At 38.2% G+C, this 24503-nt stretch overlaps 1 pseudogene across 1 annotated transcript; it reads right to left on the reverse strand.

Annotated features, from left to right (window-relative positions):
* Window positions 1–150: 150 nt before the first annotated feature.
* LOC146466747 (uncharacterized) lies at window positions 151–24503 on the reverse strand (annotated as a pseudogene). Its single transcript, XR_014867933.1, has 20 exons — window positions 24439–24503; window positions 20997–21094; window positions 20062–20098; window positions 18233–18696; window positions 17262–17282; window positions 15959–16210; window positions 14932–15228; window positions 14074–14189; window positions 13085–13149; window positions 12028–12170; window positions 11159–11449; window positions 9612–9749; window positions 8159–8273; window positions 7303–7481; window positions 6641–6763; window positions 4893–4984; window positions 4357–4397; window positions 2763–2859; window positions 2135–2234; window positions 151–582 (listed from the first exon to the last, which is right to left on the reverse strand). The product of XR_014867933.1 is annotated as an uncharacterized LOC146466747 (transcript).

Below are 24503 nucleotides of genomic sequence, written 5' to 3' on the forward strand. Positions count from 1 at the left end.
GACGCTTCAATATAGTCGTTTTCTTTCAAATCTCAAAAATTATGAATAAATGATAGTAATGTTTAATAAAGATGCCAAATTCACCGTATAAAAGGTAATGATTAACAGAAGACTTTAAGACTTGGCTATTAATAATGGTAATTGAACTGAGTGGAGTGCAATTTGGTCTGAAGTCTGTGTACTAGCTAAATAATTGTTCATAAAAAATTGGACCATTTTTGTAACTTTACATTAATAAGTACGTAAAATATCACTTGACTCTTAAGATGGCTCTCACTCAGGTTGTCGAAACGTCAGTCAATCAAACAGTCCTTCTCAGGACTACACTCATCCTGATGATCATAATTTACGTACTTATGACATGACTCCTGAGTTCAAATAATTTACAATTTTACATTAACGCATATAAAATCATCAATGTGACACTGAACAAGTGACATCCTTTAAGTGTCTCAGAGTCAATAGTTTCCAGAGGCTTCAAGGAGTTTCGGTGGCTGTATCGTCGTCGATTCCTGCTGCCATATTGATGCTTCCTGAAGGTAGATTTTCATCGTTTTGATCCGTCACAATATCTTTGTAACACTGCAAATAACATAAAAAGAAAACATTGAGAAACAAAGGAAAATTGCAAACAACAGTTAAAACATAAACATAACTCAAAACATAACTCCCTTTAATAAATAGAATAATATTCTGCCCTCAGTGGGTATTGTTATTCATGAAATGTAAAAAAGGTATGGGGAATCGCTCTGGCTTGGGACAAGCCCAAACCAGACGAAGAGTCTGGAAGATACGCTCCAAAAAACCCGGATTCCTCGCTGGGTGGGAGGGCGAGTCGCTAGATCTTATCCAAACGGCGACCTAGAGTAGAGTGCAAGGGGTGGGCCCAACGTGGTCCTTAATATTCATAATTTACATATCCCCAGGGCATATCATTAATATAGGCAAATAACTTTGCATAGAATAGATGTCAAACTGCCGAACGAGACGTGGAAATTTGTCAGCTAAACATCGTGCAAAAAATTAGAGCGGTTTTCAATTGAATATTGAAAGTAATTTCACGTTTGCTTTGGATTGGTTTGCTGCGCTCTGTGATTGGTTAATAAACTCGCGCCATTTTCTCAACCAATGAGAAGCAAAACAAAAATCAATCGCGCCTTGCTCGCACGCGTTTTCCCGCCCTTGGCGCCGGTGACATGTATTTGCTCCGAATTCTGATTGGTTTATTGCGTTGTTTTCGTCTATTGTGATTGGCCAGAGTGATTACTTTTGTTTTATCTCAATCAATTGAAAACCTCTCTAATCTTCAAATTCTCACGAAAAACGTTTGATGAAATATATGAAAAACAGTAGCCAAGTGCACGTTTAAGATTTTAATTTACATCGTAACTTATGTCATTGAAATTAGTTATAAAAAACGTTGTAAAAATTTGAGTTATTCTTTTGCTCATGAATTAGCAAAACGAAAATTTATTAGGACGTAATTTTTTCTTTAACGTTAGTCAGACCTAGTTGACATTCCCCCAGAATTTTGTAATTTAAATACCCAGACGGTTAAACCTATTAATTAAATTATTTAACTGCTTCTTTAAAATTATTTGGAAGTGAATACCTGATGATATAAAAACTTGCCAGTCTGTGAATTCGTTTAAATGCAAACTTAAGGCATTTATCCATCTGCTCTTAAAAACTGACAATAATCAATATAATATCATACAAACTTATCTTCCCTAAGTGTCACCATACTAATATTTTTTTTCTGTTTGTTGTTCTTCGTGGTAGATTACCATTATAGGAAAGTTTATAGTTTATCTTAAGACGTAGTCATTTTGGGATCTACATTTCAATTACTACATTCTTGAATGTTTTTCTCTTGTTAGCTAATTTGTTTTTGTGCATTTGGCTTATCTTTGAAATCTATTCATTAGATATGTCACATTTGTTTTGTATTTATAGCAGCACTCGTTTCTAAATAAGGGCTGAGTGGGCTAGGTCGTTTTTATTGGGGAATGGGGGTTGGGGGTGGGGGTGGGTGTTGAAGGTTGGTTGGGAAAACCTTGTAATCGACTGTGAATCCTATTATTCTTGTTGGATTTTGAGTGAAACACTTAAAACAGCCCTGCTCAGTACTTACCCCATCTTTATGCAGCTCTTGCTCAAATGACGTCACCAAGTCGCTGAAGGACGGGCGTAATGAGGGGTCCTCGTGCCAGCATGAAATCATGCGTTGGTATCTACGATAGAAAAAGGAATAAACCAAACTCGCATCTTAGGGTGTTTTTCAATTAAGTGTCGTAACGCTGAAACGAAACTAACCACTCTGACCAATACTCACTCTTGACCCAGAGTTCTTAGAGTCTTTGGCCAGCGGTTGGTCTCCAGGATAAATTTTTTCGATTGGCTACCCCAGAAATCCTGCGGTAATAAAATTCCAGTTCCCCAGTCTCTCTCTCGGCGACCAACCGCTGGCTAAAGAGCCTGAAGACTCTGGGTACGAAATAGACCAATAATAATAGACAAGAAACCGCAGAAATGGAAGCAATACAAGTAAATGGCGTCAATTTGACAACAAGCATGGACCAAATTCAGTACGACTGAGAAAATAGTGCGATTTTTTCAACCAACCACACAGGGTGGAATAGAACAGAATACAGGCAGAATTACCTTTAACACTGAATCGAAAACCTCTCTCTCTCTCTCTCTCTCTCTCTCTTACTAACCGTGCATAAAGCAATATTTGGCATAATATAACATAACATTACATTCCATCTGGGCAGCCATCTGGTTGTTTTAATCTTTGTCCTGACTTGAGAAAATCTACAACTTCTATTCCTCCAAGACCTGAGTAGGGCATTTTACCTTTAAATAAAACAGACAACACCGTAGGTAAGAGCTAAACGAACGCTACAATCGTTACTTAAAAATTATTTAAAAGAAATTTTTACTGTACAAGAATGTACTTATAACAAGCTAATTACCATGAGGAAATAAAGTTGTTGTTGTTGATAAGGTTCGATTTTATCTCCTTCTTTAAAAGTTGATATATAGGGTATTTACGGCGGCGTGAAGATATTGATTTTATTTTCGAGTAGTAAAAAGAATCTTGCGTGAGAGAGTAAAATATTGTTTTAACACGAGAAAATAAGTTTCATATTTTCAAGCTACCGTGTAATTTGCTTTTATTATATACTATAGACAAAAAAGAAAACACAAATTAATTCAATTAAATAAATTAATTCAAAGATTCAACACTTTTTATTCTCCAAAAAGTAATCCCGATTGTTAATATTACAATAACGAAGTTACACTCGTCATACAATCTACAACAATTATTTTTCTGGACTCTATTTAAATCGCAAAAGCCAAAATCCCGCGGCTTGAGCAGTATATAAATGTAAGCCTTCAAAAAGATGTTCATTGACTGTTTGATCGAAAGATCGTGAAAAAGTGGGAAATAACGTCATTAATATTCTCACTGGTAAGGATATGGAACATACACCACTCGGTCCCGGATTAAGTTTCGTATGAATTTTACGAGTGGTGTATTTTTCAGTAAAACACTCATGTCTATATAATAATTAACAATTATTCGGCCAAGGCGAAGTAAACATTGATGAATACTGGCCGAGACGAAGTCAAGGGGAATATTCACCAATATTTACTGAGCCATGCCTTCAAATTCTGTCTAAAATTCGTCTTGTTGGAGAAACCATTTTGATAATTAAAGAAAATCTTGTGGAATTTAATTTGTTGCTTTCATTTTAAACTTGTATTGCTTTCGTCATCGACAACAATTCGACTACAATAAACAAGGGTCAGTTTTTTTTATTACAATTACCAAAAATTTCATATCATGCCTTCGAAAAGTGCCAGCCCCGGACTTAGTTGCACCTTTACTACCTTTCGGAATTGCATTTCTTTCATCGTATTTATGTCTTCCTCAAAAACATCAACAAATCGCTAAGCGGCCATTTTGAAAATTAGCTCTCCCGCTATAATCACCTCGCGCGAGGTAATTATAGCAGGATATGACGCAATCCTCGACCAATGAGATCAACAGAATCTCTATAATCACCTGAGTAATTATACTAATAATTCATATTAAGCTTTGCATAAAAACGCCTGTATTTTTAACAGTGCGGTTTAAATACTGTTAATAGAAGAAGCCGTCAACAGCCTAGCTCCACTTTGTCTCTGTTGCTGTTGTTTATGTAGTATTGATGCCTTTAAGGTCCCTGAACACATTGTTGAAGTACCTGCACTCAATTTTCCAAATAAGCGTACCACGTATGGGTCTCATATATACCACATCTATTTTCTACATTAAAAAAATATGAGACAGATTAATTTTCTTACCTCCGGACTCTATTTCCCACAAGACCACACCAAATGACCAACTGCAAAGAAAAGGTCAAAGCACATGATTTTATTTTTTCCTGAAGATACAGGGCAGATAATCTGAGCGAGGAGAGACGAAACGATCAAGAAAATCGGGAGTTAAGGACGGTGCCTACTATACAAGAAAGTATTTTTGTGTGCATTATGACTATGCGGGAAAAGCAGGTCTTAGCAAGGGCTATTGAAATTCAAAAAGAAAATTGGGGGTAACCACGCATTTTTTAGAAATAATGAACCAACAATTATTCTAAAAAACAGTAACATACAAAACAATGTATGGCGTTTTTTCTTTTTTTCCAAATGCATGGCTACCCCAAATTTTATTTTTAGATACCAAGAGCACTTGCTAAGTTCTGCTTTCTCCGCATAGTTTTAAACCGCGCAAAATATCTCTGTATTAGTAGGCACCACCCATAGGAAACCCGAGTATCTCGAGATGCACATAACGTGTACGCAGTAATAAACCGTCCTTAATTGGAGTTTATGATCGTTGCCTGTTTCTACTTTCCCTCATTCCACTGATGTGCCCATAAGCCTTTCCACATTGATTGCCACTACGTATCACTCTTAAAATCACTACATAGACCTTTTAAATCATATAAAGACATAATTACCAGTGTTTACATGCGTGAATTGGTAACTTGTAGCCGTTGAAATGGGCACTAAAGGTGATGTTACAGAAGAAATCTTTTAACGACGATTTTTAACTCAACATAACGAGCGGAAAACGCGTTGTAAGGGCAATTGTCCATTTGCAGCGAGCGCGTCCAATTACTCAGGCATGACGGGTATCCCATCACATTGCCTTTTTACCACTCAAAACAAAACTGGTGAAAACCAATCCTATTCGAGAATTTCCTTAACGTCATGATTTGTAGGAACGCTAACTCTTCTTCTCTCGTTTTCCCTCTTTTTCCTTGGGGCAATTGACGTATTCTATCCTGTGGTTAGGACGAACAAAATTTCCATTTAATCCTACCCTTCATAACCAGCTAGGTACTGTGTGCGCCTCGTTGGCTATCAGCTGGCGTACGATACGATTTCGTTAAATAATTTTTAAGTGTTTATAGGTGGCCTTGATGGTTATGGATAGAAACTGAAAAAAATTGTGTCAGGCTTATGAATTCGCTTTATCTACTTGTTGACTTGTTGGTGTTATCTATGTGCGTTTACCTTGCCATAATAGAACGGTTTTCATTTGAGTGTCATAAAACCAAAACCAAAGTAATTACTCTGGCCAATCACCATAGACGCAAGGGGTAATTACTTGCGTCATCAGTTGGAACATTGCGGATTAATTTTTTTTTATGCTAAACTCAGCCAATTACTGAATGGTTATTTTCTCCTAAACAAGCACCGTGACCTATCTTCTTTATGTTGTTATTTTAACTTAGCTATCATCCTTTTTACATTGATTTTTTTTTATAAAAAACTGACGACCAGCTTGGCATAAAATAGTAAGACTAAGAACACATACGCAGGAAACGTTTTAGGCCAATACTACTTCATATTGTGCTTCCCTGACAAGAAAATTATCTTTAATTGCCGCTTATGCCTCATGTATTCTATGTATAACGTTTTTGAAGTTCTGCTTTATCTATGTGATCCCAGTTTCCACCAAATAGGGCAAGAATTTTAGTACCCATATTGTAATCAATTATAGGGTAACCTAGGTAACCTGAATGGATCGCAGCTCTTTCGTGTGTGCTGTGAGAAATTCGTTTTTATTGCATTTTTCGAGATAATACATACCAGTGAACAATCAGTGCAAGTTTGACACAATTTTTACGACAACTTTTGTTTCGAAGGAATCATTTTTAAATCTGTTTACGATTTTGTCAGAACCATTTTAAACAATTCTTAATTTTATTATTATTTTTTATTTTAGTGTCCACAATTAGCTAGCAAGCTAAATACTCAGAGAATTAAATGAAGTTCATTCGTTCGTTTGTCCGTCCGTCCATCCATTCATTCATCCATCACATGTTTATAAATGAATAAGTTTAAGTAGGACAATAATAAGGATGGTACACGCATTTTCACAATGTCACAAGCCCTCAACAGTTTGGTTGAATGTGCTTTACATGACACAAATAATAAGCTATTATGTAAAGAAGTGAAAATTAAGAAAGAAAGGATTTGCAATTTTAAACCAGCGTACAAAATCACCATGCTGCGCAAGAAGGAAGATCCGCAATAAAATAATGCGAAGCAGGAAATGCATTTAAAACCTACTACTTACCCCGGATGTACTTTCGTATTAACCACTTTCATACACATCACGTGACAAGCCAAAGTCAGAAACCATGGCAACGTTGTCCTCGCCAAGGAGCACATTTCTTGCTGCAAGATCACGATGAACACACTGCAAAGCCACAAAAAAATTGCTTAGGGTAAAATATGATATTTAGGAACCACTGTAAATTTGCGGTTCGTTCCCGATCCTTAGTTGATGGATTTGGCCAGAAACTTTCAGAAGCTATACCGAACTATAAGGGAAAGTGAAAAATGTAAAAAAGACTTCGATCCACTGTATCTTGCAGTCATTACCTATTTCTAAGCGGTTTGTCTTTTATCCTTCAAAAACACATTTATAATTTATAAGCCCATTGACCTATCAAATAGTCGATAAAACATCACGTGCAGTGGTTTTAAAACCCGATAAAACCTCCTCCTTATTAGTATGCGGTGTTTAATGATTCTCTTGTATGCTAATTTCCAACGTTCCCAAAAGCATCATTGTTATGAACTCTCTTGACACGCGCTTTTCCAGGAATGTTTTTGAAGCCGTTCAAAAAAGCTCGCAGCACGTGTTTTATCGGGTCTAAAATCACTTGGCTACGCCTCGTGGTTTTAAATCCCGATGAAACACTGCTGCTCGTGTTTTCATGATTACATAATTACCCTTTTAACCGACAGATGCAGCATTCCATTGGCTATATCCCGTGCGATTCGAAGTTTGTCGATGCGTGTGAAAGTTCTTTGTTCTTCCCGAAGGTTAATGTAAGGATTCTTTCTGTTTTTCCTTAGGTGATCTAACAAGCAGCCATTCTGAGCCAAGCGCACCACCAAAAATATGGGCTCTGTTCAGGTTTACAAAGCAAGTTACCTATTAGGTTTGCCGTAATAAAACTAATAGCAACCCTTCAGATCTACACAAGTACAAAATTGAGTACGATTACGACTTTTAAATTTCAAACGAGTCGTGTTCCCAGAACTCTCGCAAAACTTTCCCTAGAAATAAGATTGGTGTAACAAGCCACTCTTTAAAGCACGTGAACTAGATTTGGAAACTTGTATTCGTCCAACTGAAATCTCGTACTTGTAGTCAAATCGTTTCCTCGATTTACAGGGTATCATAGCAGCAATATGGCCTGTTAAAAAGCCCTTTATGTGGCTTTAAATAATTATAATAAAATTATTTATAAATATAATTATAAAATGAGGTCCGTGATCCCCACATTTAATTTCAATTGCAACTGTCCAGACATCGACTTTTGCAAAGCTTCAAAAAAGATTGTCGGGAGGGGTATAGAGCCACCTTGATTTTCGGAAATTTAACAAAATACTGACTAGATAAAAGAAGGCTCTTTTACCGAAAAATGACTCCTTTGGGGGTTTGCAAAGGCTTGTGGAGTGCCTTGCCTCACATGATGCTGAGACAAGGCATTACTGATACCCACCCCTCTCCAGGGAAAAAGCTCGATTCCTGCTTATTTAACAAACTGCTCGAAATAAGGTGCATTTTCTGTCTCTTTACCGTTCTTCGTGCAAGCTCCAATGAGACTTATGACATTGGGGTGTTCCCCTATTGTCACCATAATCTGTAACTCGTTGATGAGGTCCTTAATTCCAGTCCCTTTCTGTAGCATTCTCTGCAATAAAATAACAATAACGAAAACTTGAGCGAGGCGTGTTCGTAAGCGGTCACGGAAACTCTTCGGGAAACAAGCACGTTTTATCAGCCAAAAACACCCCCAAAACGGTAACGCGCATAATACTCAACTTGTACGAAAATCCTAAAAAATGCAACTCTCAAATAAACTCCTACTCACACACGCGATATTCGTACGCGTAACTATGCTTACGAAACTACAAATTTAAAATGTCTCTGAGCGCGCGCGCCACGCCTGTTCGGTTACCGTCTTCTTAACAAGGCGCCCTGAGAAAAATTGCAAAACTCTAGGAAATATTTATTATCTATATTAATCAGTCCGAATACAATCAAAATGCAAACTAAATTCAAGAAAAATATTTCAGGTTTTCGACCATTCATTTATCTTCAGGGTGATAATTGTCCAATACAATCATCTACTTATGCATTGCGCGAAACCGCACACACTAATTTATTGATTAACTGGCAACAGATAGCGCAATTGCCAAGTTTGAGATGCCATCCATAAGTACGTAACAATACGTGTTAAGTCCTCAACTCCCCAGGCATCAAAGAATGAAGTGGTAAAATTAAATGAGATAATTTCTGTGTAATTTGAGAAAATTATCTTTTAAAAGTTACTTTTTTCATTCGCAGACTCATCAGGTTAGTACCACCTTTTAAAGCACAATAAACAGCCTCAAAAAAGTACTGCTCAGTAGCTTTCGGTTGAATGGTCACACTTTAGGATTTCACCCACAGACTCAAAAGTTAGAACCACCTCGTACAGTATAATAAAAAGCACAACAGGAAAGTACTGCTCAGTAGCTTTCGGTTGAATGGTCACACTTTAGGATTTCACCCACAGACTCAAAAGCTAGAACCACCTTGTACAGCATAATAAACAGCACCACAGGAAAGTACTGCTCAGTAGCTTTCATTTGAATGGTTACACTTTAGGATTTCATCCACAGACTCAAAAGTGAGAACCACCTTGTACAGCATAATAAACAGCACCACAGGAAAGAACTACACAATGGCTTTTATTTGAATGGCCTTGAAAGCCTTAGTTACTTTATCCATACGCTTTAATATTAGAACCATTTTGTATTTGAGACATCATAATAAGCCGCATTTCATGAAAGTCTTGTTCTATAGCTTTCATTTCAGTGGTGGAGTATTTATTTATTTATTTATTTTAAGGACTCTCTCCACAGATTCAAATATAAAAACTAATTTTTGTACTTTAACACTTTCAAAATGCCAACGTTTTTCGACCAATTGTTCTTTTTCGGATTGTCCTTCAGCCGGTGAAAAATTTCCTCAAGCTTTCATTTACCTTTTAACATTTTTACGGCACAGGGTCTGGATTCTCCGTCGATCCGTACAAGGCCAAAGGCGCCCTCCCCAATCTTCTCCATCCGCTTGGGAGAGTTCGCACCATTCTCTTCGCTTCCAAAAAACTGTTTTAGGTATTCTTGTCAGTGACTGTTTTGAATTAAAGGAAAACAGGAAATATACAGGAAATTCTAACGATGGTATTGTTCTTAAAAAGCAGTAAATATTTATCTACGTGTACTATAAGGTAACGCTGGAAATTTTGGAGATAATTTGTTTGCTTGCTTGTTTGTTTGTTTGTTTGTTTACCTCGAGCTATGGGATTTACGGATGTTCTCCGGCAGTATCAGAATTTTGCGATCTAGGATTGGTGAGGAAAAAATAGTATATTGGCTTTTTTGCGTTAAGTACTGACGACTGGTTTCAACAAAGCTTATTTGACAAAAGCCAAGTGAATTTTCATAAAGTAAAATTGTCAATATGAGTTTTTCCGAGTATGTCTGTGACACTGACTGAAAATATATATCTACCGCCAGGCTTAAGAGCGACTATCCCTAAGAACCTCATATTCAATTAGGAGGTTTTGAATGATCTGTATTCTGCAGAACTAACAGCTACAAGTCCTGCAAAATTCACAATCTCGCCAGTGGGTTTCGAGCACGGCCGGGGTGCAAAAAGTTCGAATCGCAGAATTTTAAGAAATCTAATTTCTTTGTTCGTATTTCATATCTGTTACCTACTTGCCAACACAAGTTGATGGAAGAGTTGTATGTGAAATCTATTTTTTAGATAAAAATTGAAAATGACGTTCTTAGGGAGAGCTGCACTTAAAACATAAAGTCACATTTCTTTCATATTTCTTGTTATACAACTAAACGGAAAACATGTTCAACAATGTCGTATTTACCTTATCGGGTTTTTTGGACTTAGGCTTACAAGTTGGTCGAAACTTTAGCCAGACAATAAGAAGGAATAAAACAGCTAGACTGAGAGGCATGATGATAATCAGCATCAAATCTCTGATGAACTTGTGTGTGAAGAGAAAAAGATGAACCAGAGAATGGGTGTCGACCGGAGCTATGTTCAAATACCGTAAACTGACGTTTATAAGACCCCCGCTTATAACAAGTGCGACGCCAACACAAACCAAAATGCAATTGCAAGGGCAGATGATGTTCTCACGTGACTCATATGCAAACGTATGCACAGTAACCACCACGCAGGCATGCGCTTTTGGAGTGGTTTTCCAAGACAGGGGAGAAGCGAGGCTTCACTTGGTCCCATTTTCGCTTGGGCTGGTGCTTGTGTTGTCGATGTTCACAAGTGAGATGGACACAGACATCAACTCAAGCGAAGCGCAAAAAACGAGAGAATTTTCTCTTTTCTTGCGTTTCTGTTGAAATCAACGCTTGCGTTTTCGATGTTTAAACATACTTGCGATCTTGCGTTCGCGTTTGAGTTTGCGTCGCAAGGGAAGCAAACCAGGAACTAAATAAAGTTTGCGCTCATAAGCTATCAACGCTGAGATACGATCGATTTGACGCTTACTTTTCAGTGTAGATTGCGTTACCAAAATACCATCTGATATTCCGTATTTGTTGTTGCTTGAGACTCGAATAGTGTATTCCGTAGCGGGTTCCAAATCCTTGATCATGAGTCCAGTCTGCGAGTACGGCAGTATCTCTACAATTGTGAAATTTTTCGCGAGCTCTGTTTTGATTTCGATAGTGTAGTTTTGAACTTGGTAATAGCCTCCGTCTTTTGGTTTTTTCCAGGTTACTATGAAGTACCGTGTCTGTACGTTGGTCACTTTAATGTTCCTCGGGGGCCGTGGTTTCTCTGAAGACAAAAACAACCGAGGAAATGTGTTAAAATTTCTTAAGTAAAAAACGATTTTTAGTTGAACTCACATGAACCTCTAGTTTAATGGCCTTAGCTCCTACGATTCTCCTGTAGCTCAGTGTTAGAGCATCCGAACAAGTAATCGGAAGGTCTTAGGTTTGGTCCTTATTGGAGCTCTTGGATTTTTTTCCGAGTGTGCCTGTGTCATTTAGTGATTGATGCATCATTGTCATTCATTCACCAGGCGTAACATATTTCATCACATTATTTTTCCATTACGTATATGGCACGCATTGACATTCCAATACTAAACGTGTGCAGGATGTTTGTCCCATGAACCTAGTTTAATGGCCTTATCTCCCACGAGTCTCCTGTAGCTCAGTGGAAGAGTATTCTAACTTGTACTCGGACGATCTCAGATTCGACTTCTGATAGGAGCTCTCGGATTTTCTTTTTCCAAGCATGCCTGTGTCACTAATTGAAAAAGTACTTCTATCAACTGCAGCATTCTTTTTACAGACAAAATGAGGAGAATCTTTCACCTTAATCTTGTCTTTATCTCTCCTTGTGCTTACCTAAGATAATTATGTTCACGATATCAAGTCCTTTTATAGCGGCGTTATCCAGCTGCTCTACTACATGGGTGATCACATCAGCTTTGGACATGGATGCAGTTATCGCAACTGATATCACAATTACTGCCAGAACACTTCCGCGACTAATAAAGAAGGAAGTAAAATGGGTGTTCTTCAGAATCTTAGTAGACCGGAAGTTTCAGAACCGAGAAGTTGTGACGTTGATATGGGTAAAGGAGATATGATAACCTGCGTTCTCTCCACCACTCACACAAACCATTTCATTGAAAGAAAAAGGCCTTTTGCAACAATTGGCCATGTGATCAACTACCATAAAACTTGTAGCTGGAGTTCAATGACTTCCAGAAATGAAAAGAACATGTTTCAGTTAACAGTTTGAATACTTGCAAAATTAGAATGTTTTGGGTGGAGGTGGAAAGGCCTTGCCATACAAAAGAAAATTGCTATACTTATTCGTTTCATAAAGTGGGTGAAGTACTACTGTATGAAATAAAAATTGTGAAAAATTGACCATATGAACAAATTTCAACTCATAATATGACAATGGAGAGATTTTATGGCAATTTGAGCATTTGCCAGAAAATTTACAAGAATTTGTAAGGAAAAGAAGTGAAGCGAAACTGGATGGCAAGGATTCTTCTCTCCATACAAATTTAAACAGCAAATAGAATTCCCCCTTTTCAGATATAAGCCTGAACATTCGTATGCTAGCTAATTTTTATATGCTTGTTCCATTCCTGACAAAAATCATTCCTCCAAATTGGATTGCTTGCATGTTAACCTAGTTTATAGTTGTTAAGTCAAAGCTTAGACTTATGAGCTTAGACTAATGTTCTGAACGTTTTTTGGTGGTTATAAACGCTTTTTGTAGTTATGAAGGAAAAGGTCACCTGACGTGGAATCTTGCGCCCTCTTGATTCCCTAGCAACGTACCGCGCCCATCCATAACTTAAAATGTATCATAAGCTATTCCTATTTCTAGTTTTTTATTCTGTTATTCATCAATAAAAACCTAAAAGTTTTTTTTTCAACGTACCTGAATCTGAGCACTCTTATGTCGTAAACCTTTACTACAGAGGATCCGTTGAAGTGGTGTGTTATCTACATAGAAAAGCGGAACAGACGTAAATAACGCTTGGATAAACATTAGAAAGTCAACTTATTATTATTTTCTTCGACAATATTAATCGTATTGTAAAAGTACCCAGTTCGGCTTGATTTCTAGCCGTTTTGTGCGGAGAGGAACCGGGCGTACAAAAAGCTGCAAATCGAGCTTAATTTAGCTGCCGCTTTCAAAATCATATCAGTGTGCTCAAAGGCTTAGACGTCAAATAATGATCAATTTTACATTGCCGTTGGTCCTAAATACTTCCACAACAAAAAGCTCCCTGGAAGAAAAAACAAACAAAACATACGATTAAGTTTTTTGGCCATTCAAAGTAACACTACAAAAAGGTGACACTTCTCCTTTAAGAAGACACAGTATTGAAAAACAATAATACTGTAGTAACATGAAACATAACCAGAAATTTAGTAGGTAAATGGTGGGTGCGAGGCATTAGGCAAAATCTCCTTCCACTGCGATGAATGTAGCCTGCGTGGCCGGCGTAACCGGGCCAGGGGAGGGGTAGCAAGAGAGGCGGAAAAATATGAGGCTCGCCTCCTCGCTCTCCCTCTCCTGCCCCGATTACGCCGGCCACACAGGCTACCGTGAATGCCGATTTCTCGTGTTTTTGTAACGTGTCGTCGTCCTTTCTCTGTGCTTTGAGCCCCATTCTTCGCTGTTTAAGGCCCTTATATAGGGAACTTAAGCACAGACGTTTTGAGCCATGGACGGCAACCGGAAATTGAATTTTTCTCTTTTGGAGCGTTTTCACTCCTTCGCGTTTGTAACGTCAAGCCACAGTCATCGACAAGAGCTTTTCCTGTCCGTGTTAAGGAGCAAAACTACGCTGCAAGGAAATATTCGACTTCCGACTGCCGTCCGTGGCATTTACGTCGGCCACACAGACTTTAAAGCCTTACAGCGACTTTGATGATTTGTTCCATTGAGGTAAAATTCTTGCTACTGCGGTTCAGCAGATCAGTGCTAAACTCTGCGTCAAGTACTAGTTGGACGTTTACATGGACAATTTTTTCACCTGAAAATAAAACAACCGGGAAATCAATTTGTTTAAAAAGCGCTTGATTTTTGCTTGTCACTGTCAACCAGCCGGCTAAATCACTTGCCTGTGATTGGTCAAAGTGCTTGAAGATAGGATGAATGATATTCGATGTTTTCCTAAAGTGATTCCCCCTAGTTTTCAAAACCTTGCGGCTTCAACACGATAAAAGACAAATAATCGGCGGACAATGTTCGTGTATATTTCGCCCCAAGTGAATCGCGGTGAATTACTATAGGATTTATTGGAAAAATGTCAGCTCGAAAAATGCATAATGGCTAAATTCATGCTTCTGTGTTTTCGTAGTGATACCCTACGATTTTAGGAAACCGCAAAGGAAGATCTGGGGGTTTTGTGGATGAGAGTTCATTTGCTTTAAATTAATCCTCTCTGAGTTAGCAAAGGATTTGAAATAAATAAAAAAATATTTATTTAAAAATGCTGAAAAGGAGGAACGACTTTTATAGTCTTAAATGTTGTCGTTGATTTTTGTGGTCTTCAAAACGTGACGTGTAGTGCATTTCTGGCTAACACGGAATACTACATCCAATTGCTCCCTTAAAATTTTTCAAAACTCAAACGAATTATACCAATATTATTTGACATTCAGTTGGATTTTTTTTTCCACACAAAGACTGCATCCTTATAACTGCCAAGAAGGGCCTATTCACAACTACAAATCTGTCAGTATGGCAAATGTTAAATTGAAGTATTAACTTACCAACTGCCAACGTTTTCACAATAAGGATCTCGCCAGATGGTCCATGACCGTTCTCATTGAACCCATTGACTGTAATCGTGTATGTAGTTTCACTCGAGAGGGATGCGATGACAGCCTCCGTAACGTTGCCTTTAACGGTCATTTCAGAGAACAGCGCCGACCTAAGATGTCTGTACTTGATGCGGTATCCCAGCAGTGGTTCCTGGTGGAAGGATGGCGAGATGCCTTTCCATGAGATGTAAATTGCGGTTGTGTTAATGGGATAACCTTTTAGCGAGGTAGGAGCTTCTTCTGGTACTAGTGAATGAAAGAATTGCAGGTATAAGTGTATTTTGGAGAAGTTGTATTTTTCAATAGGGTTAAATTTAGCAAGAATGACAGTCAATGACAGTCAAAACTATAGTGTGACTGCGTAATAATAGACCATTAAGCACACGCAAAACAAGAGAATTAACCCAAAATGACTGTACAGAAATATAGCAAAATAAAATTTTGTGACATGAACGAGAATCAGCGAAAGTCCCTCTGTTCGCAAAGTGTAGGGGACGTAGTTCCCAGTGTTGTGGTCTGCTCTTTGTGTGTATGCTCTCATGGTTGGGTGGGTAAATTGCTCGGAGATATTAGCTGCATAAGCTATTCTTAAAATCCGAGGGTAAATAAAGGTGATGTGATGTGATGATGTCCCTGGTAGCGAGTTAGAGAAGAGGGTATCTCAGAGAGTGTGAGCTATCTTTATCAACGCAAGCCGTCTGGCTATTGGCAAGAAACTCCAATAAAATGTCAAAATTACAACTCGGAAAATGCAACCGACGCCAAAGCAACCCTGTCAAAACCACTCATTTGAAGCCACGGTTGGTCGACTAGAATTTTGGTGAAACCAAGACACAAAGAAACAACTATTTGCAGGTGCAAACGGTAAAGTAAAGTAATGGTCTACAATTCATTCGAGAATGATGGTTCATTTGTGAACAAAGGCCTAAACCTGAATGAGATCAGTATAAAAGACTGTTCAAAGATATCTTTTTACCTCTTGGCGGACATCGAGATACGTTACAGTATTCCCATCTAACTTTACGATCAGTGGTATAGCACCAAGGTCCATCCGGGGCACTACCATCCGGGTTACGACACATGTTCGAGTCATTCTGACCATTCGTAACATCTTCAGGAATCCTCCAGTGACGATGAGGGCACTGCGCGGTCCATTTCTGACAAGTGCGGCCAGACCGTGTGACGCTTACATTGCCACGATACCCAACGCCGATGTCATAGAAACAATCTGTGAATAAAGGATTAAAGGCCCATTTAAACGGTTTCAACATTTGCTTCAACATGCGTTCAACACATTTGTTGAGCCAAATGCCGGGGACGTTTGAAAAGGTCGTTCAACATTGTTGAAAGCGTAAAAAATGTTGAAAGCTTGTTGAAAGTGTGTTGAATCAATTTTAAATTGGTTTAAACTTTCATTCAAGATCGATTCAACATTTTCTTTGTTCTTGAAAATGTTGAATAGCATTGAAACAGTTTGAGCCCTCCGCTCATCCAACATTTGCCCAACATCCATTCAGTCAACTTTTGGTGGACGAATGTTGGGCAAATGTTGAAACCATTTCAACGGTCCTTAAGATGAAGCAGTCATACAGTCGGTCTGCCCAAGACTAAATGTGTGGTATTGATTTTAGACTATAGTGAAACCCGCTAACTCGAACAAAATGAGGGTATTCTTCAATGAGGAATGCCAACGTCACAAAAAGTGGTTTACAGAAGGGTCCTCAAGAAAATCCCTTGTACTTGAACCCAAGTTTTCAGTCATTTACTATCAGCTAATCTGAACTATATATTATTTCTATCCAGCCGAATTTTTGAAAAGGTGGCTGGCAAAACCTTGTGTTCTTTTTCGTGAAAAAGAGACATATCAGTAGTTTTATGGCACCGAGTGTGGTCAGAATAACGCAAAAGAGAACAAAAAGGAAGAAGAAGAAAGGGGAGAGGTAGGTATAACTGCTGAGTTTCTTAATTTTGTACAGAAGGTGATGTTTAAAACACGAGCAGCAGTGTTTTATCGGGATTTAAAACCACTGGTCGCAGCCGAGTGGTTTTAGATCCGATAAAATACGTGCTGCGATTTTTTTGAACGGCTTCGGGCTTCAAAAATATTCCTGGAAAAGCGTGTGTCAAGAGAGTTCATAACAGTTATGCTTTTGTGAACGTTGGAAATTAGCATACAAGAAAAACACCCCATACTAATAAGGAGGAGGTTTTATCGACCATTTGATAGGTCAACGGGCTTATGAATTATTAGTGAGTGTTTTGAAGTTATAATAACTCACCATTTGTCCTGAAGTCGTCTCCTGCGCGCACCAAATAAAAGGAAACAAAAAGACGGTAATTGCTGTTAGTTAAAAGGGACCATATCACTCAGATATTTTTAGTAACACTTTGAACAGCCAAAATTCACAATTAAGAATGGTGCCTCCTAAGATCGGTACTTTTGCGCGGTTTATGACTATGCAAGAAAAGCAGATCTTAGCAAGGGCTATTGAAATCCAAAAAGAAAATTGTGGGTAACTACGCATTCTCCAGAGAAAATTAAGCAACAATTATTCTAAAAAGCTTTGAAATATATGAAAATGTATGGCATTTTCCCAACACTTTTCCCAAAATGTATGGAATTTTCCCCAAATGAAATGCGTGCTTACCCCTAATTTTCTTTTTGGATTTCAGTAACCCTTGCTAAGATCATCTTTTCCGCATAGTCATGAACCGTGCAAAAAGATCTTTGAATTAGATCTCGTTACATCCCGAGATGCGTAGGACGCATGCGCAGTAGCAAAAGAAGGCACCGTTCTCAAGCCAATGGAAACCTAACAACAATACCTCTGTTTTGTTAACAGTAACAATACTACTATATTACTAGGGTACTAAACTATTTATACGTGTTTTTTGGCTGTGGATGGTCAGGCTTTTAGTATGTTACAACTTTGGCCATCTGTTTCACGTTCTTCGCTTATGACTAGGAACATTCTGTGAAACCCGCTTTAATGTCATTTTCTTGGTGTTCCAGAAACATTCTGTAATGAATGAAAAGCTGCCAGGAATCTAGTCAAAGGCGGGGACCTTAATTAATTAGGGTTATGCTACACTGTTCCAAGGCAGAAGTATTGGGCGCGTAGGGATCTATTACAATACTTTTCAACCCAGCTGTCGATATTTTGTCACAACTCAAATTGGAAGATGAAGTAATGGGAAGTGCAATAAATCAATTTATTATACATGATGGAAATTAAAACTATCAGCCTACCTGGCAAATCGCTGATCTGATAACATTCAGATATATTTCCGGAATTACTGGTCTCGTAAAGACTGCAATTAATAGCGTTTATGTCAAGCACATCCTGATGTTCATCTACAGCAAGTTTCACTAGAGCACGAGAGGCGTCTTTACAAATCCCGTTCACAACAAAGTCACATGACTCACGACAAGTGGACCGAGGCTGTGGCTTGTGTGATGTGACATCACAAAGCGGAAAAAACCAATGACAAAAAAGTTTAAACAGTAACAACAGACACTCTGAAGAAATCTTCAGAGGTTTTCCAAAAATGTGAAGCTGGTGAAGCTTCATTTGGTATTCTTGAAATTTGTTTTTATCCGCAAAGACGTATTGATTGCCGAGAGTATTTCTGCAATGTCTTGCGTTCTTTTCGTACATAAAACATGAGGCATTTCTCACTGTGGCGTTCACCGGCAGCTCCGCTAGAGTACAACTGAAAATAATATACACAAGGGTAAATTATTGACTTTTACAGACAATATTATTAATACAGCTACACTACTAGAGGAATCTTCAATTAAAAAAAAGCCACTTACTCGACCAAATTGAAGTTAAACCAATAGAAGTGGTGGCTTCTTTGCACGTGTCTTTCCGCCTTTAACATCATTTGGTTATGTCTGCTTCGAGTTTTGATTGGTTCATTGAGTTGCTTGTGCCTCTTGTGGCTGGTTAGAGGTCTTTAGCTTTGGTTTTACGACACTCAATTGAAAATGAACCGCTTTCACTCTGTCCAATATTATCAACTCTAACCTTCTTGTGCACTACTTTTGACTTCACTGGTTCACTCTCGTTTAGACCGCCGTTTGTAGACCCAATTCTTGCTTACTTTCTTTTCTAGGAAGACGAAGACCGAAAAATGCTTCCTTGTATGCGCAAAGAGGAGCCAAGAGAAATATACGGGGACGGGTGGGCCATAATTTTTTTTTGTATTTTATTGGGGTGGGCCTTCATGTTATATAGAACTACAGCTTGCTTATAAGTTCTTTTAAAACCAGAGTTAAGACCTTTCTATATATTCGTTGCTTTTAAATGTTTCTTACTTTGCATATGTTTTTATATTTTATGTTATTACATTATCTAAGTAGTTTTGTTAAGCGCTATTGATTGACTAGTGGAAATAGCCCTATAGAAATAAAGATTACTATTATTAAATAGATACGCAACCAGACTGTTGCGGAAAACCTGAAAAAAAGTCAGGCTTAAATTAAACGGGATTTGAACTTATGACCTCTGCGATGCCGTTGCAGTGCTCTACCCACTGAGCTATCAAGCCAACTGGGAGCTGGTCATGTTCTGACTTCATAATATACCTTCTTTCATCCGCAGTGCATATACATGTTACACATATATTATTATTATTATTATTATTATAATCATTAATATTATTATTATTATTATTATTATTATTATTATTATGTCTAATAATTACGGAAAACTGGTTTAAGTCCCGCGTGATAAACACTTGAATAAGCATCACGATTCCAGTTGAAGCTGTGCCCTTTGAAAGAGTTAAATAATTCTTTTTAAAAGATTATTCTAATGGTTTTCAATTACTTGCTCAAAACTAAAACCAAAGTATTCACTCTAACAAATCACAACAGCCGCAATCAACCCAACGAGCTAATCGCGTGCTCGAGAAATCACCTGCGACAAAACTATGATCTGTTTTAGTCTAGGTTAAGTACCACAGTGTTTTCTAACCAATTAACAGACAATAACCAGCACAATGGAGTTAAAACATTATAAACACAAATTACTAGAAACGCTGTTGTGTTATTTAAAAATTTAAGATAATTACCTCACATTCGAGGCTTGAGTGAAATTGCTCTCTCCCACTACAAGTTGAAAAGTATAAAATATAGACATTCTCTAAACTACTTTGCTGTTTGATTATGGGAGACAGGAAACGGGAGCAATGAACAAAGTGTACAAGAATTTCTGATGTTCTGCACCAACAAGGGACAACGTCAGAAAGTTCTATACAATTTCCAATCCAAAATCGCCCCGAAAATTACTTTTTCAGTTGATTTGCAACCGATATTACTGGAGTTTCGGCATCAGTTAAATGGTAAGTACGGGAGGTCTATTTTACAAAGGTGCCAATAACTTACCGGGCCCGATACGGTGTTTTATCAAAATCGTTTTGGAACGGTTGGTGGTAATTTTAATTGTGAAATAGCCCAGTGCGAGTGCTCCATAAAATTTACAGAGATTATGAAAGTTACTTCACAAATCATTCGAAATTGAATATCACTGGAGAAACATTGTGCGCAAAAATTTGTTGCGACTCCGGAAAGTTATTGGAACTATCAAGAAACCGGGGGCCTGGAGTCCGTTTCTAGAAGTCCCAATAACTTATCGGAGATATCGATGAGGCTCTTACTAAACTCCATATTTTCAGGTTAGTTAGTTAGTTTTCGGAATTGGTAACTTATTGGGGTTTTAGAAAAAAGGGCCGTGCCCATGGTCTCTTATGCCTTGTCTCCACAGTAATTGACAAAAGCTATTGTGGTTACTCTCTCCTGCCTCTGGCCAAGTTGAAATGGCTGACAGCAATGGTTTGTTTTGATGTAGGCCAATTTGTGTGACAGCGTGACTTTTCTATGCTCTGAAAATCATTTGATAGTTAGTTTGATTTGTTTTGTATCAACTGAGATGTTGAAGTTATTGATTACTTCTAATCGAAAGTAACTTTTTCCTTTATTTATGGAGTTAAGAAGAGTTGCCACTTACCACAATAGTAGAAAGAATAAGAACTCCACAAAGTGACGAGAAACGTAGTAACAGTAGCCGTCATCGTTTGACTTGGTTTGACTAGCTTCAGTATTACTCTAAACCAAAAATAAAACGGAAAAAATTCTAAAGGGGCGGATCCAGGAATTTTTGATAAGGATGGGGGGGGGGGGGGGGTCCAAACTTCGATTCAGAAACACTGTTGAAACTTTTTTGAGGCAAAGTACTTATCTCCCACACCTTCGAGTCTCTCCCTGCCCCACTCGCGGTCGCACGTTATAATCGACTCCTTACCGTGTACATGGATTCTACTCGTAAAGATTCACCCTTGGAACATCCTGCTTTTGCGCTTGGTAACAAAGGTTGTGCAGATGTCGTCAATATCATAAAGCAGAGAAGAGCACATGTTTCTGTGAACGCCGGTCGGGCAATACTGCTTTGCGAGCAGAGGCGAGCAGACCACTAGAGGGTACCCCCAAATTTACATGTTTGAATATACCTGGAATTTAGTTAAATGGCAAAATGATTTTAAAAAAATCAACTAATTGAATAGTGATATGCTATCCTATCGATACAAATTTTTAAGTGTCAAACAAGTAATAAAAAACCTAGGGGTATAATGGGGGGGGGGGGGGGTCCGGACCCCCGAACCCTCCCCCTGGATCCGCCACTATGCTATGTATTAACTCGAAATAGGCAGAAGTATTCAGAACTACTACAATTCCCTGCGCTGAATGATAGGGAAACAATTATTATTTTGCGTGTCAATAAACTTAGGACACATAGGAATATGTGAAAAATCCGTATATAAAGAGCTAACATTACATAACCACATACATGCGCTTATCAAACCAACCTCCATTTACAATTGCAATAATTGTTCGCCATCGCCACTCGCTGGAAATTAACCCTTTAAACCCTGATATCAAAGAACGAATTCTCCTATCTTGTCCCGATCCTTGTAAAAGTACTGGGGAGAAGTTATTAAATATCAAGAAAGTTCTCCTTGGGTGATCATATCCTTGCTTCTCATAACTCCAGGGGTTGGATAGGCATTGATATTGCAAGGAGAATTTTGATGCTGATCACTGTTAGGGCTTAAAGGGTTAAATATACTTCTCAAACACATTAATAATTCATCAAGCCAAAACAAAGCAAATCACTACCGTGAAGGAGGTTTAGAAATGTGATCTTAATTATCATAACATTTTGTGAACTTTTGCTTCGAATTTCTCCAAGAATTATCAATTGTTTGAGAAGCTATATCAAACACTCGAACGAGTGTTTTCTCCTATATCCAAACACCTCGAAGTTGTTTAAAAAACTCGGCTGCGCCTCGTTTTTCCAACCTACTTCTTGGTGTTTGGGAATCGGAGGAAACACTCTTCCTCGTGTTTGATCTATTACTTACCAGTTACTATACATATTCTTTCATGTTAATCATGGGACTTTCGAAACAGAATCTTTCAGCTCACTTTATTCGGAATCAGTACTGATTTGGCTTTGCAGTCGGATTGTGTATTGAACATGACAAAACCGGGATTGTTTCCAGTCATTAACAGTGGTTGAACCAAGGCTTGGAATATTGTTTTGTCTTTGGCCCACGTTTAATTTGAAAAGCGAGAAGGACAAGCTTTATATCTAAATTGGTGAATATATCACTTTTCGACATTTTTTCGAGGTAGCGTAGCTCTTGTTCAATTGTTTCCACTTAAACGAGTATTTTCTATACAACTGACTGCCAAGTCAACGTATACGCAAACGATCCCATAATCCCTTACTCGCGCCAGTCTCCCCATAATTTCTGTAGTGGAGAATTGGAAAAAGGTTAACGTGCGTGAATGTCATGTCGACTTTGACCGGTATCATTGTAAACACGGCTTTCTGAGAAAAATAGACTAAACACAGAGAAAGTTGACATATTAATCTTAGTCAAAATTTGCTCGCAAATAACCGATGCTTGTGTCGTTCACTGGATGGCAAACGCATTAACAAAATAACAAATAAACATGACCTCTGAATGGGGGAAATGTTTACAGATCGTGTGAAAGCGTGACTTACACTCTTGCCTTAGAAACATTTGACAGTCATTTTACATGTAATTTGTTTTAATACAAGTCTAACTGTCGAGGTGGCAAATTTCCCCGAGAAGGAAAAGAGCTTTCGCCTGTGAGCAGTAGTTGAGAAAACGTGGTCGCTCGACAGAATACAATAATTCACAGCGGACACAGGGAGCAGAGGAGTTCAGTTCGAGAGCGAGACAATAAAAACGCCTTACTCCTTAAAGTGCAATCATGCCTATAGTTTCCCACCGAAGACCTCGTCTGCGATGCATTTATGTAAATTTGGGACGGTTCATTGCTTTGAAACTGATGTGAACGTTCTGTTTTCGATCGTTCGTTGCGATTATTGCAATTATTTTGAAATGTACCGACCGCTGACTAATGAGACCGTAGTCTCGTAGCGTAAGGTGTACGAAGGTAATAAAGAGAGGAACTTTTCTATTTCTTTCCTCGGCACCTCGTGCCTCGCTTGGAAAGCTTCGCTTTCCGAAGACAACCCGTTGGCCTTCGGCCGGCTAACGGAATCACACGTTTGCTTTAGTCAGCGGGTCCATACATTTCAAAATAATGGCGATCGCAATGAAACGATCGGAAACAGAGCGATCGCATCGAACCGTCACAAATTTACATAAATGCATCGCAGACGAGGTGTTCCGTGGGAAAGTATACGGATGATTGCACTTTTTAAACGAGGTAGGATGTAAGATGCCTCGCTCTCGAACTAAACTCCTCTGCTTCTTGTGAACCGACATTAACATTTGATCGAGCAAATAGAAAAAATCTGTCGTAATGTAATGTATCTAGGGCTAGTACAAATTCCCTGAAATGACCAAAGGACACTGTTCTAACTATTCATGGATGCAAACGTGCTGAAGAAATACGACTGCGATATTAATTGAATAAATAATTAATAAACGAGATTACTGCATGAGCCTTAAAATTTCGACTGCGATAACGTATTGCGATGTGTTTACGAACATACCATAGATATGTAACAATAAATAAATCATTTCCTTAATAAAAAAAAAACAAAAACAAATAAATAAAAGAAAAAGAAAACTAACTCCTTGGCGCTTTCTGATGTCTGTGCAATGTCTGTCTGGGCACAGTTCCCGCGTTAACCATTTAGGTACGGTAATTAAGCAAATAACGGGCACAGAAAAATGGAACACAGGAAGTCTAATTACGGACGAAATGAAACCCTAACAACTTATGCAACTGATGTTGCAAAATATTGCATGAGGTGGAAAGATACTTCAGATATTGTTGCGTGCCAATAACAATGTGCTTTCGCAATCTCCAAAATCATGTAAAATATTCGTAGATGCAGAGCCACAGTTAATAACCAAATGCATAGAATTATCGAGGGAAGTCTTCACTTACTAGAATTTGTCGTCATCGTTGCTTGCTGGGCCATTTAAAAACAAACGTTTACGGTGCGTAT

The sequence above is a fragment of the Pavona decussata genome, unplaced genomic scaffold (assembly GCF_977016875.1).
Source record: "Pavona decussata unplaced genomic scaffold, jaPavDecu1.1 SCAFFOLD_141, whole genome shotgun sequence".
Taxonomy (NCBI): domain Eukaryota; kingdom Metazoa; phylum Cnidaria; class Anthozoa; order Scleractinia; family Agariciidae; genus Pavona; species Pavona decussata.